We start from the raw sequence: 16,573 nt of genomic DNA on the forward strand, positions 1-16,573 counted from the left end.
CTAGAGAATATTTAAGAAATCATAAGAAAATTTAAGTTTGTTTTAAAATTTGAGATTCATAGTATTTTACGTAGGATATAGGCAGTTCCCATGAGCACTGTCTTTTGAATTTCTTCCATTTTGGGGTTTCCTTGTATATTGAGCTAGGGAGAAATCAACCTCTTTTGCTATCATTCCTAGGGCACCTTTGATAACAAGTATTATTTTAGTCTTGAGATTCCACATTTTTCCAATTTCTATTTCAAGATCTTTATACATGCTCAGTTTTTGGCAGGTCTTGACAGATACATTTATGTCAATTGGGACAGTCATATCAATGAGGAGGCATGATTTTTGTCTGAAGTCTTTAAATATAATGTCTTTATTATTATTATTTTTATCATTATTATTATTATTATTATTATTATTATTATTATTATTATATTATTATTATTATTATTATTATTATTATTATTATTATTATTATTATTATCATCATCATCATTATAATCATCATCATCATTATCATTATCATTTTTATTATTATCATAATTATTATTATTATTATTATTATTATTATTTTTATTATTATTATTATTATTATTATTATTATTATTCAGTAGTTTTATTTTTATAGCGTGCTTTCACTTCACTACCGAGCACAGCTCTGTGTGCCTTGTGTATGTGCTGTGATTTGTTGTGATGCTCCGATGGTTATTGTATGGAAAGTGTTCTGCGTAGGATGTGTGCAGTGCCTAGTAGTGCAATTTTCTGTATGTTATATGTGTTTGTAAGTCCTGGTGTTTTTGTTATGTATTTGTCTGAATATTTTTTTATCATGCCTAATGCACCTACTATGATAGGAATTGTTTCTGTTTTCAGGTTCCACATTCTAGTTACCTCTATTTCCAGGTCTTTGTATTTTGAGAGTTTCTCTAATTCTTTTAGAGACACGTTGTCATCTGCCGGTATTGATACATCAATTAGAAAGCATTTTTTTCTTCATGATCTCTGACAACTATATCTGGCCTATTGGCTTTAATTTCTCTATCTGTGTGTATCGGCATATCCCATATTATTATTATTATTATTATTATTATTATTATTATTATTATTACTATTATTATTATCATTATTATTGTCATGGTGCGGAAACATCGTTTTACATTTCTCTCTGGAACCGGTTTTATTTAAGATTTACCAATTGAAATTTTTGTTTTAATACTTGTGAAAAGAAGTATAAAAGCCGAAGGAAATGTTTTTGGTACCCGTAGGTAGACAGACGAAAAATCCATTTGTTTCAGAAACTTTTACAAATTTATTTGCACATATTACTTTTGCATAACCAAAATAGCTACTACGCTAAATTATATTATAAGACGAAATACAACAATGACAATAAAGCAATAAAGTCAAACCTCACAAGTGTATGTAGAAAAGGAAGAAGTTTATGAAAAGTTTAGTGAACAATTAATAGACGAAAATGCCGAAGATGCTCACAAATGTAATCCTGAAAAAGCCAGTCGTAATATGGACAATAACAATAACAGTTCGGTATTCTACAAGATTTAAAATATTGAGGTCAGTAGTTGTTTAAAACAAATCTTCTTTTAGTAGGAGAATTAAGTTTTAATAGGAGAATTTAATAGAATTAAATTTTAATAGGAGAATTAAGTAGATATTTTAGATCTCTCACATTTGCAAGTTAGAATATTGGTGGCGGGATTTTATAAAACCAAAACACATTTTTTTATCTTTCTCACATGAAGTAATCCAAGATAGAGCAACGTAGCAATTAGGTGACAATTACATAACACTTTCGTGCTACATAATTTGGCTGGGATGATCTTTTGATATTTTTTTGACAATAAGTTTCCTCAACTCTCAAGAATCCTCCAATGCATTGTCGCAGAATACAGAATTACAGAATTACCGGTTAACAGTGTATGTCTCAATTCTGGAATTCTCCACTCTCTTACGAAGTAGTTTCTCTGGTGGTGTGCTAAGTACTCTAGTTACTACAGAATTAATTATCTACACAAAACTGCCATAGGGGAATCATGTTATATGCATCTATAACACTGCCTTCAGAAAGTTGGAAGTGGATTACACTTTCTATCACATTGAGTAGTTAGAAAAAGCTTCACAGGGCACATGGAGAGAAACAATTTCGAGTGATAGAAGCAAATCTATGGCATTATCTGTAACTTAAAGGGGACGCAAAAATAGACTGAAGCAAGCTACTGAATTGTTACCTTCTGAAATATGTGACCACGATGGGTTTACATATTTTTCTTCCACGTGACATATTGCAGTGGACGGCCGACTTAGAGTTCGAATTTCTCTCGAATATTTTTGAGTTGGAAAAAAGTTTATATTTTTATTAATCACTGCTCAGTGTTTCTAATCCGTCTTATACCATTAACCATATAATTTGTGCCTTGGTTTATCGGTGAAAGTAACAGAAGTACCGTAATAAGAATATCGAAAACTGTATAGACCCATGACTGGTAGTGATAATTGTGTCGCAGTACAAGTGATGGGGTCGGGCCAGTGTATTTTTACCATTAGGGTTCATATTATCAAATAGACGCAAAGGACACTTGCAATTCCTGATGATCCTCCAAGGCGAAAGAGCTATACCAGACCCGACTCTAGTAGAAACCATTGAGACTAAGTGCATGGAACGGATGCTATATTTGTTGGAATATTTGGATGAGAGCTGAATTCTTGGAAGAGCGGGAAAGATGAAACAAAAACAAAATAGACGGTGGTAATGACGAGAAATAACGAAAAGAAATAAAAGCCCCAGGTTCTATAGAGCCTCCAGTCAAAATTCAGAGGACAGCAAGTCAAAGATCTTTATTTTGAATGCATCAAATAGATAATCCATTGTAATTACAGTTAAAAATTTACGAATGAGTCGTGGATAATTCCAAAGTGAAATATGAAATTAAAGTCACAGCAAAAAGAAAACTGAACATAAAATAATGAAACTAAATGAGAAGCAACAATTTATTTCAAATGACAAGAAACTCCATCCACTGTAAAAACAACAGAGAAAAAATAAAACGACTATAAAGATAAACAAATTTTCACTATTCTTTGAAAAGATCAAAGTAACACTTAATAAACAAAATATAAACCCCATGCAAAAATGAAGGCATTATAAGAAAACTTAAAAGATCTTAGTGCTTCAGAACATCAAAAGTCTTTAAAATTCTCAATGGTGCATTTGATTGCATTCCATAACAATCTCAGAAATAATTAAGTGAACGGTGTTGAGTGAACTAACTCAACCTACCTAGCAATCTTTCATGTTTATTTCCTTTAATTATATAGTTTTAATTATTGTGTTTTGTTGTACAATTTAATTATTTCCGTGTATGTAGTTGGGAGTGTACGTATAATATGAATGTATGTCTATATGTGTGTGTCTGTGTATATGTGTGTGATGTGAATTTGTGTATGCATTTCTGTATATATATATATATATATATATATATATATACGTATATGTGTGCATGCATATATAAATATACAAGTGTGTGTACATGTGCGTGTCTGTGTGTGTTCTAAATGTCTTTCTGTATATAGTGTAACCTCTTTTAGTCTTCCTTTTACTTTAGCTGCAATGAAGGCTTCATAAGTACCCCTGGGATCATTCGAGGCTAATACAGAAAATATTATTATTATTATTATTATTATTATTATTACTACTACAAAAACTACTACTACTACTACTACTACTACTACTACTACTACTACTACTACTATTATTATTATTATTATTATTATTATTATTATTATTATTATTGAAGACGCCACACAGAATCCAAAATAATGATGTTGTTGACTGAAAATACTGTGAAGTCACAACAAGAACCTCAGGCAGACAGTACTTTTTAAAATATGCGTGCAGTTCCAAAGTAATGCCGATTTTTGAAAACTAAACTTACATCGTAGTGTAAACTTACATTGTAGTATAAACTTACATTGTAGTGTATTTCTAAAAATGTTCAGATGTTTTTCAAGGTTGGGTGGTATTGAACCCAATGCTCCGATAACAATAGGGACAATCTTTATGTTTGACTCTCGTAGCTCCCACATCTTAGCGATCTGAATTCTCAGGTCTCCATATCTATCCATCGTTTCTCTTTTTTTCATGATAATATGTTGGTCTCCTGGCACTGCCTCGTCGAGTATTAGGCACTCTTGTTTGTCCCTCCTAAAAGTTAGTTTATCAGGCATTCGTTGGCCTAACACCTTGTCTGTCTAGAAGTCAAAGTCCCACAGGATTTTTGCCTTCCTCTTTTCCTTCATTACCTTTTCCGGTATATGTCGGTACCAAGCTCCCGTTACCTCGTACCCATACATCCAGCATAGTCGTCAGTGTAGGTTTGGGGCTAGTTTGTTATGTGTGCACTTGTATTCTTTCTGGGAAAGCTTTTCACAAGCAGTAACAATGTGAGTCACGTTTTCGACTCTCTTCTTCTGCAGAGGTTTGTTGTCCTTGTATAGTATAAATTCTGCAGAGGTTTGTTGTCCTTGTATAGTATAAATATATTTTCATTGAGTTGGTATTCAATGTCTGATCCTAGACAGTGATGATTAGGTTTTCAGCCTTCTTTTTTAGCTCACCCTTGCTGAGCGACCTCCATGATGCTTCATGGTCCTTTAAGTTGTTAGTTTCACGGTACCAGGCTTAAAAAATAAGTTCCGCGGTCGATTCGTTCGACTAAAACCTTTCAAGGCAACACCTCAGCCTAGCTGCAGTCCAATGAGTGAAACAATTAAAACAAATGATATAATTACATGTATATGATATGGAAGATATAATGTTACACATATGTAATTACTTCTTGTCGTTTTTGGAATATTTATTCAATAGGTAGGCACAAACCTCAGGAAAACCACTGAGAAACTGGTCAGTAGTCAAACTAGAGTAGCACTACGAACCATCTCACGTTCTTAGAAATTACACAATTTCGGCAGATATTTTTAATGAACATCCTGTACATTTCCGTTGTCTGTTTATTTCTGTTTTCTGTTCCTTCTTTTGATTCACCGATTTCATATTGATCTTTCAAACAACGGTGAAGACTTACAGAAATATTAGACACTGTATGTTGTTCATTATTAAAACTTGTAGATTCTGATCTTCTGATTCTGTTCTTTTTACATATTGCTTCTTTTATATTTAACATCAAGAAGTTTCGGCGATCCATGCTGTGCGGTGTTGTTTCGGAGTTCAAAGGTAGGTTTGCTACAGAGAGCCACTTTTATATCTTAATGTTACTTTCCTACTCGATACATTGCTTGGCTTCACAAAATAAAACATTTCTCATATATGACTGTTTCTTATGGCGAAATGTTTGTTGCTGTTACTCTTCTTTAGATTTCATTATAGCTCTGATTACGGAAACCATGCCAAATACGTTTAATTTTTAATAATTATGTTATATTTTCAGACAATCTAGCTAGAATTAAGTTGCCCGGCTGTACGTTTAAGACGAATTTAATTTGATATTCGAGAGAATTTATTGTTATTCATAGCAGGTCGTGATACCACCTAGAAATAGCAAGCAACAGCATATGATCTTCCTTGCTGGCGTTTGTTAATGAGACTGTTGTTTTGCGAATTTTAAGTAAAGCCACATCGCAGGAGTCGAACCAACTGAAGTTCTGGCTGTGTCATCATCTGTCTGATACTCTTCATTAGAGTTGTTTCTTCTTTTTCTTCTTTGTTCATGGATTATATTGGAATCAAACTGGTTCTTCTGGCGTGAAAACTCTCTTAAATAACAAGCTTAGCATGTGCATCATTTTGTCCACGCTAACGTCTATCAGCTTCGTGAAATATTTTATGAAAGAAAAGATAAAGTGTCAGTCCCTTTCTGTTCAAATTACCATTTTCTAAGTTTTGTCATTCATTCCTCATTATAATCAGGCACTTGCATGAACGTTTCTGACACGCATATTCCAAACTGTCGTAGTTCTTCCATTATACCTCTGAAAGGAAACCTGCATTTACAAATCTAAAAGAGAGCACCTATTTCATGTTCTTTAGGTGTGACAAGATTTCTTTCATATCTCTCCTGGGTGTCTTTTCAAGTCATTTATCTGATGAGAAATGCATTTTAAACGCAAGTTTCTCTTTTGTATTTCATCAATATTCTTTGGGGAGAAGCCTTCTCCGTTTCCTGATAAAATACAATCGTACATCTTACCATTTGTTGACGACAATCATGTTCAGTTGTAATTGTAACGCTACACATAGGTTGTCTGAAAATATATAATTTCTCTGTCATCTATTGTTGTTGCTGTTGTTATTTTTGCAGCTCTGTTGCCACTATTACAATTATGTCAATGACTCTTCATTACAATTAACGGTTTTGCTATTATTGATCATGTGCACAGTTTTGTTGGTATTCTTAAATAGCAAAAATGTCCGGTATAACAATTATAATTGGAATTATTGCTGCTATTTTGGCAATTCTTTATAGCGCACAAAATTCGCCTCATTGCTGTTCCCTTCATATAAAGGACAAAGTCAGCTAGATATTGTTATGGGAATTCATTCGAATCTTCACTCTCGTAAAACATGCAAAAATGAATTTATTATGTATGAAGGCAAGAATGCATGGACATTTACAAAAAATTCTTTCCCTAAACGAGAGAAGCACAAACAAATTAACTTGAAAGTCACAGAGAAACAGCTTCATCACACAAACCTTACCGAAATCTTCCACATCTATAAAGGTTATTTCTAAAATTGAAATAATAATAGATAATTTGTGGAAGGTAGAAGAGGATCAAATAGACCCCACAGAGGAGAACTTATGTCAAGCAGATGCAACATTGGTAGAACTTGAGCTCAATGTAAATGTAAGTAAATAAATAGTGTAGCAATATAATTTACTCTGATAACGATACAGTTACACGTTTCAGTAATCATTGACTTTAATGAAGACTCAATGGTAGAGATTTTAGAGAATTGGGTGTATAGATAACATCCACAGTACGTAAATGGTACCTTATTTTAACCACTGTGGACTGATGGAAGGCGGATTTGTCCTCGTCGAGATTTGAATATCAACATAGTGAGGAGGAATAAATAACGCAAAGCTTCTTTCTGAAGCGCCAACGATTCTGATAAGCCTCTGCCCTCACGTTTTACTACTGCTAATAATAAAGCTTTTCATTTGCTTTCTTTAGAGACAGCACATGGAGAAATTGAGAAATAGAGAAAAAAACTACCCCAACAAGATAAAAGAACTATGTATTATAGAATATACATTATATATATAAAGAAGAAATTAGCAATATCCATAGAGGGACAGCAATAAAATAACAAAAAGAAAATTAGTAACGAAAACAAAATATAGCGGATATCCACCTAATTAGAAGCAACTAGATATGATGATCAGAATAATCTACACAAAACCCTCAGTTACCTTAAAAATAAATTTCCTCCTATAATCTTTCCGTTTAGCTATAAAAATATTACAAATCGCCTTCCTTTAGAATAATACGCTAGTCTTTTACAGGGTTAATCACCAGCTATTGCTGGTACTCATTGTCAACTAAATGGAGTGGGGCAAAGTGAAATGAAATCCTCTCCTCGAAACTAAAATGTGCCAAATTGAAGTGGAAAGTGAATTCACAACCATACATTGTTGATTCCTGCACATTTACGAATTACCCACGCGCCTTCACTATATATCGAAGACGTAGCAAGGAATGTAAAATCGTTGAACTTCGACATATCGAAACTAGGTAAATTCTGGCCTCAAAAGCTAATGAGCGGAGTTACATATGCTATGTGTCATTTCCCGTCCATTAATTGTTTCGCTACTTTATTCCTGGCAACATTATCATCCTACAGTTACTACTCATCTATCGCCGTTATCTTGTCTCTATATCGCCAATCTCTATTTTCCTTCATCACTATAATCCTCATAATTCCTTTGATATTTCTACTATTTCTTGCAGGTCTTAATTATCGATTCTCCTTTTCTCCTTTTTTTTATTAGCTCAATTCCACAATTCCTCTTCTTTCTGCCTGTTCCTCACCCGGAACGTTCCTTTTATACATCGCGCCACATCTAATGATTGTAATCAGGGCTAATTCAAAAATACCTTTCTTTCCTTCATTATCATTTCTATAGAAAATGATAATCAATATAGAAAAGAAGTGTTTTTCCTACAATCCTTTGTGCTGGCCCTCGGTAATTTTGTTCATTTCTCTGCTTTGTAGTAAGAGTACAGTCTCTAGCCCCACCACCTCTGTCTGTCTGTCTCTCTCTATTTCAAGCCTTGGTTTCAAATTTCAGGCTTTGTACCTATTCTAGAAAGGATTACTGGTTTCAAATTTTGGCCTAAGACCAGCAATTTCGAGGAAGGGTGTAAATCGATTACATCGACCCCCACAGCTAAGCAGCTACATATTTTATCGAATTGAAAGAGACGAAAGACAAAGCCGCCTTAATAAGAAAAAAATATTGCAGTCTATTATAAGGTGGGGAGCTAGCCGAATCGGTAGAGGCCGGACAGAATGGTTAGCAGCATTCCGTCGGACAATACGAGCTGAGTTCAAATTTCGCTCGATTAAATAAATCCCAGTTGAGCTCTGATGTTGATGTAATGCCCCAGGAAATTGGTGACCTAGTGCCGAAATCTGAAATCAATAATGTTTGTTATGAAAGGCCGAAACATATCATCACACTTCTGCTCCAAGGTCACTGACGTAATTCCATTTCATTATTTCACACAAGTTTGTTACACATCGCTGGTCACAATGCATTCGCATTGTTTTAGCCTTCGACGCCACCCCGCTGGCTAAGCGAGCAGGCCAACAGAAGAAAGAGTGAGAGGAGGAGTGGAGAAAGACTACAGCAGGGATCACCAGCCCCTGCCGGAGCCTCGTGGAGCTTTTTAGGTTTTCAGTGGTTAGGGCATCGGATTCGCGGTCGTAGGATCGCGGTGTGTTTATTGAGCGAAAAAACCTAAAAAGCTCCACGAGGCTCCGGCGGGGGGTGGTGATCCTTGCTGTACTCTTTCTCCACTCCTCCTCTCACTCTTTCTTCTGTTGGCCTGCTCGCTTCGCCAGCGGGGTGGCGTCGAAGGCTAAAACAATGCGAATGCATTGTGACCAGCGATGTGTAACAAACTTGTGTGAAATAATGAATATATATATATATATATATATATATATATATATATATATATATATTTAAACACAAACGCATATATATGTATTTATACAAACACACACATAGGTGTATATATATATATATATATATATATATATATATATATATTTCGTAACAGGATAAAAACCAAGAAGGTCTTACAGCTGTTTCCATGATATTTATTATATCCCTTCATCGGTGACGGTGAGAGAGGATGGGTAAGTAATAATTAATTTAGATAAGATACAAAATAGAGAGTGAGGATGGAAGAGAGAAAATAGATCTGAGATGTATAGAGATACATACGTACATACATACATACATACATACATACATACATACAAACATATATATATGGACTGCCATTTTCGTATCTTCATTCTTCTAACCGTGATATAACTTCATCTATTATTTAGGAGTTATAATTTTGTGGGAAAGATACGACGCATGTGATAATTAAAATAATTGGGATTAGCTTTGAGGTGTTGTTATACGCAAGAAATGAGTGAAGCTTAAGAATTAATAATACAAATGCTAATTGTTATGGCAATCCACATATATCTTCCGTTGTTTCTTATTCAAGGATGGGAATATGAATGTTGTTATTTGAGATTAATGTATAACGATTTACATGCATGCACACACACACACATGAAAACGCGCACACACATTCACAGAAACACATACACACGTACACACATACAAACACAAACATCTACATGGATACGTACTTTTCTTTGTATGCATATATTTGTGCGTATCTGTGCAAGTCTGTTTGTGTTTGTGCTTAAGCGTATGTATCTGTGTGTGCGTGATGCACATAGTTATCCATCATTTGAATAATGTTATTTTTTCCATTTGAATTTACGTTATTTCTTCTTCTTCTTCTTCTTCTTCTTCTTCTTCTTCTTCTCCCCTTCCTCCTCTCCTCATCCTCCTCACCTCCTTCTTCTTCTTCTTTCTTGTTCTTGTTCTTTTTGTTCTTCTTTTTCTTGTTGTTGTTGTTTTTGTTGTTGTTGTTGTTGTTCTTCTTCTTCTTCTTCTTTCTTCTTCTTCTTCTTTCTTCTTCTTCTTCTTTCTTGTTCTTGCTCTTGTTCTTCTTCGTTCGTCGTCTTGTTGTTGTTGATGTTATTGTTGTTATTCTTCTTCTCCTTCTTCTATTACTTCTAATAGTAATAATAGTAATAATAATAATGATAATAATAATAATAATAATATAATAATAATAATAATAATAATAATCATCATCGTCGTCGTCGTGGTCATCATCATCATCATCATCGTCGTCATCAGCAACACTTTTTCATTCCTAATATTTAATATGTCATTTCCCGAACAGAAACGAAAAAACGAAAAACAATTTTCCAGCAAACCTCCCAAACAACCTAACATTAACAACAACAAGAAAATCATGATCATCACCATCATCATTATGATCTTCATCATCATCACCCCATCATGATCATCACTATCATCATCATCATCATCATCATCATCATCATCATCATCAACATCACCACCATCATCATCATCAACATCATCATCATCATCCCATCAAAATCATCACTATCATCATCATCGAAAACAGCAACAACAACATCAGACGTGGCTGCAGAGGTTATATTATGCTAATGTGCTACAATGCCCAGTGGTTCCACCAATATTTATTTTAATAAACTCCACCATTCCAACAAATTCCCCTTACAACGACCACTGTTGACTTAATTATCCCATATTTATACCTCTGGTTATCTAGAGCTGTTAATGTGAACACAACAATTGATATATTCACATCACATAAATTTGGGCAAATTTCGTGAGGGGAAATTTGATTTCATTAATTTTTCTGTTTATTTGTGTATAGCATATTTTTTGTTAATTTTTCTGTGTATATTTTCGTATTACTTGTTTTGCCCTGTGACAACTTTTACAAGTCTTTTTATTGTTATTTTTCTGATAAAAATGTATGAAAAAAAAAAGTAGTATTTTTTTTTTATGTATGTATGTATGTATGTATGTATGTATGTATGTATGTATGTATGTATGTATGTATGTATGTATTCGTGTATGTATGTATGGCAGTATGTATGTATATATGTATGTATGTATGTTTGTATGTATTAATATATTTATTTCTGTATCTATCAGTCGATCGATCTCCATCTCTCCACGTATATATAGAGATAGATGGATAAATAGATAGATATATACATACATACATGCATATATATACATACATGCATGCATATATATAGATATATTATGTATATATGTACATACATATATATCATATATACATATGTATATGCATCAAGGTTAGTGTGTGTGTATGTGTGTCTATATACATATATATATATCATAAAACAGACACATACACACTCGAATATGCATGCATATATACGTACATGCATGCATATATACGGCTTTGTGTTTACTTATCAACCACATGACTCTGGGGGAGTGACCCCCTCCTGTGTAGCCCGAGCCGGAGCAATGCCGTGATATATATATATATATGAGTATGTGTGTGTGTGTGTGTTTGTGTGTGTGTGTGTGTGTGTGTGTGTGTGTGTGTAGTGAAACCGACATTTCCTACACGTGAAGGTTTTGGGTATGTGTCTGCATTCCAGCAGCATTCATGGTCCAGTGCTCAAGCTGAATACTACATTGGAGATACCCTATCTTCCTCCCTTAAAATTCTTCAAAGTCGTACACCAGCCAGGCCGTAGTTTAATGGCTGAAACAAATCAAACGTAAAAGGCATCTAATTGCAAAGGATCTTGCAGCGAAATACTTGCGTGTGTTTCCAATGATATGAACACTATAGCTTTAGAAAGAGCAGCTCTAGAAGCAAAGTATGAGTATACGGATGAGTATACGGATACTATGACGGTAGTGATACCACTACTACTACTACTACTACTACTACTACTACTACTACTACTACTACTGCTACTACTACTACTACTACTACTACTACTACTTCTACTACTACTACTACTACTACCACTACTACCACCACTACCACCACCACCACCACTACTGCTACTATTATTACTTATTTCTTTATTGCCTACAAGGGGCTAAACACAGAAGGGGACAAACAAGGGCAAACAAACGGATTAAGTCGATTACATCGACCCCAGTGCGTAACTGGTTCTTTATTTATCGACCCCGAAAGGATGAAAGGCATAGTCGACCACGGCAGAATTTGAACACAGATCGTAACGGCAGACGAAATACCGCTAAGCATTTCGCCCGGCGTGCTAACGTTTCTGCCAGCTCTACTACTACCACTACTACTATTACAACCATCACCATCACCACATCACAATCAACACTACTATCACCACCACCGCTACCACCACCACTACCACCACCACCACTACTACTATTACAACCACCACCATCACCGCATCACCACCAACACCAACACCACTACCACCACCACCACCACCACCACTACTACTTTTACTACTAATACTACCCCTACTACTACTACCCCTACTACTACTACTACTACTACTACTACTGCTACTACCTCTGGCCTCATCATCTGGCTTGAACTCAGTATATTGATAATCGACATTTTCCGCAAAAGAAGCTCTCAAGTCATTTTCTCTTAACTTAGTCTTAAAATAACCCCCAGAAATACAAAATTATTCCCGAAATTGTCATTTTAGGGTGTTTCTACGTCTTTCGACTGTCTGAGGCCCTTTTAAATTGGAAAACCACGAAAATCTTTAAACTATTAGTAATGTATTATGCAAAAGTTTAAGGTATCTGAAGTATTGGGTTGTCCGAAAAGTTTGTGCCGATTTTTAAAGGAAAGAAAAAAGTCAATAAATACCTGCCATTACATTTTTAATCAACCAAATATGCACCATTTTGTTGCACAATGCGTCTCTATCTTTCCTTTAACTTGAAAATACCCTCTTCCTAGAATTGAAGTGGTTTCATGGCAAAGAATTCATCAAGGTGTTTTTTACGGCATCCAAGGAATTGAAATTTTTCCCATTAAGACTATTCTACAGAGACCTGAATAAATGGAAATCCGAAGGCGCAACATCTGGTGAATATGGAGGGTGGGGTAACACATCCCAGCCTAGCTGCAGCAATTTTTGTCTGCTTCCCAAAGCATGAAGTGCCGAAAATGAACTTTCTTATCTTCCATTTTAAAGGATTACAGAATTAACACAGGTTATGGGAACATAAACCATCTTCCTCGAAACTGTGCTCTAAATGGAGGTGTAGTCAAATCCTATTTTATGGACTCAACCATGTTCTAAAATAAGTCGAAAGATAAGCTGCTATAAATCGGCACGAACTTTCCGGACAACCCAATATTTCCTTTTTGTTCTAATGAGCACTTTTTTACGAACCAGACACATGATGTGATTACGTAATGCTAAAACCACTTTCTTTAAGACTGACGTTTCTATATAAAGCTATTATTTCGGTAAAGGTTGTTTTTAACTATATCATGTTGAAATATCTTTCTTCGTTTATTGAAAGTTATAGACATGAATCAAACAGAAGAAAAAAATGTCTTTGTTATATATTTTTGCTTGTCTGTCTGTGCATATTTGGTGCGGTTTCAGAAGACAACTACGCACCTAAGTAACAAAGTTAAAATTATTACGTAACATGAACTGTTCTGTCTACAGATTTTGGGCGATATAGTTTGTACTAAAATGAATCACGAAATAATTTACTGATGAAACTTTATTTCTTGTGAAGAGAATTCTTTTAGCATGAGAAACAACAAACTCACAAGAAGCATCGAATTCTTTCGGTTCTCTGTAAATCCAGGCAAAAATGAGCGATTGCATAACGTCCCCACCTTTCAACACGTTAGATGAATAAATGTTGATCATAGCCATGTGTTCAGAGGAATTCTTTGCGGTTTCAAAAATTCACCTCTGGAAACATGGGCTTTGCATTCGTTATCCTTAAACAAACCTTATTCAAGGATCTTTTGAGTGGGATGGGCTACTCGACCTGAAAAAATTCTAACTGGGCCCCACCTGCAAGGTTATGCGCTGTTTCTCTTGATATGAGACCACTATATTGCGCACGTATTTTTTGTGTTCCATGTGTCTTGTGTACCCGTATCAGACAGGTATTCATGATGGGTATATTGAGCTTCGTATATTTTTTACTCCAGTATCACTTTGATGGCATGCGCTGCACTCTTACTCAGTAATAATAATAACATATGCAGACAAATTCAAGACCAAATACAAAGAGTTTGCAGATATATCATACAATAAATAAGACTGCTAGGCATCACAAACATCCTACGTAAAGGACATTCAGTGCGACAGAAATATCACCACCATATCAAATCAGAACACTTAGCGGAAGCCCAGACTTGCGCTCGGTGGTGAAACCATGCAATAACAATAAGATCATTAATGAATAAAGAGAACGATAAGAAAAACAGCAATAACAACAACAACAACAACAATATGAATAACATGAACAACAAAAAAACAACTACAGCGTTAACGATAATATTAATAATAAAATCAGATATTGTCGCCAACTCTTTACGAGAACACCACATGGGAGTTCGTTAGCGAAACAAACTAGATTACGATGAAGTTCAAAGGGAAATATGTACGATAAATATTATGAATGTAGAAAACTTTATTAATAATTAAGACAACAATATATTATAATATCGTAGCACTCTGTCGATTACAACGATGAGGATTTCAGTTGATAGGATCAACGGAACAGCCTGTTCGTGAAATTAACGTGCAAGTGGATGAGCCCTCCACAGACACGAGTACTCTTAACGTAATTCTAAGCGAGGTTCAGCGTGAGACAGAGTGTGACAAGGCTAGCCCTTTAAAATACAGGTACAGCAGAAACAGGATGAGAGAGTGAGAGAAAGTTATGGTGAAAGAGTATAGCAGGGTTCGCCAGAAGCCCCTGCCGGAGTCTCGTGAAGCTTTAGGTATTTTCCCTCAATAAACACTCACGACACCCGGTCTGAGAATTGAGACTGTGACCCTACGACAACGAGTCCGCTGCCATAACCACTGGGCCATTGCACCTCCAAACATTATAATGTAGAACAAAAACAAAACATCACAAAAATATAGTAAGGTTCACATTCCTAAAAACAGTCCAAAGTAAGATCTTGTCCTAATCCTATTCTTAAATATCGTAACTGCTGTATTACTGTGCATACCTTGCGCTTAGATCTGTTTTAATCCTTAGGACTCATCAATTTGGAACTTACCTCTGCTTCCATGGGGCATATGTGACTGATATCACGTCACTCCTTCTTGCAATGGACACCAGCCCGGTACAGTTTTAACTGCTCAACTGTCCTTAGAAGTCTTTTGTAGCTAAGTGGATTGAAGCAACGTGATGTGAAGACTTTTACTCAAGAATCGAAACCAGGAATTTATGATTGAGAATGCAAAAACGTCACCACAAGGTCATAAACCTCACGGCCTCTCGTTACACGTATTCGCTACACCGAACGGAGATGGAAGGTAAAGCAAAATAATATACAACAAGGTAAAACGCCATTCTATTCTATAACTCTTAAAAAAAAGAAAAGGATATAATGTGATGGATACCTCAGAAAACCTCGAGTGTGTGCATGCCGTGATGCAGCAAAAAACCGTATAAAAATTGTTTGAAATATAAGCAGGAGAACGGTTACGGTGACAACAATGATGATAATGACGACGACGACATCGATGAAGATGATGATGATGATGATGATGATGATGATGATGATGACGATGACGATGACGATGATGACGATGATGACGATGATGACGATGATGACGATGATGACGATGATGACGATGATGATGATGATGACGATGACGACGACGACGACGACGATGATGATGTTAATTCGCAATTGATCTGAATACAACAAGCCTATCATAAAAAATGAACGCTCCTCTGGGAGACGAGACACACTTCCAATAAAAGACAGAGAGAAATTGCGAATACTATATCAAGGATCCGTTACAGGGAAATGAAATTCCGTAATTCTTTAAGCCGAACGTGTGGTAGCTGCTCTACTGGGCGCTACGAGCGGCAAGTCGAGTCGTATTTAATCGATCCTTTGGGCCTCGTTGTCTTCGACCAAATCGAGTGGGACGGCTCCAAAGCGACATCTGAGAAAGGCACAAAACTCAGCTATGTTAGACAGCACTAAAATTAGGAAATTGTTAGGTTAATTAATGTTTAATTATTACAACAATTTTTACAGTAAATTGCAGTTATATCAGCTATATATCTGACTACATTTAGTTATATCAGACATGGAAAAAGTAAATGAAAAACATGAGGGCGTTATACACACACACGCGCGCGCCCGTACGCATGCATACATACACACACACACACAAACACATACATCC

Source organism: Octopus sinensis, linkage group LG13, assembly GCF_006345805.1.
Source record: "Octopus sinensis linkage group LG13, ASM634580v1, whole genome shotgun sequence".
NCBI lineage: Eukaryota > Metazoa > Mollusca > Cephalopoda > Octopoda > Octopodidae > Octopus > Octopus sinensis.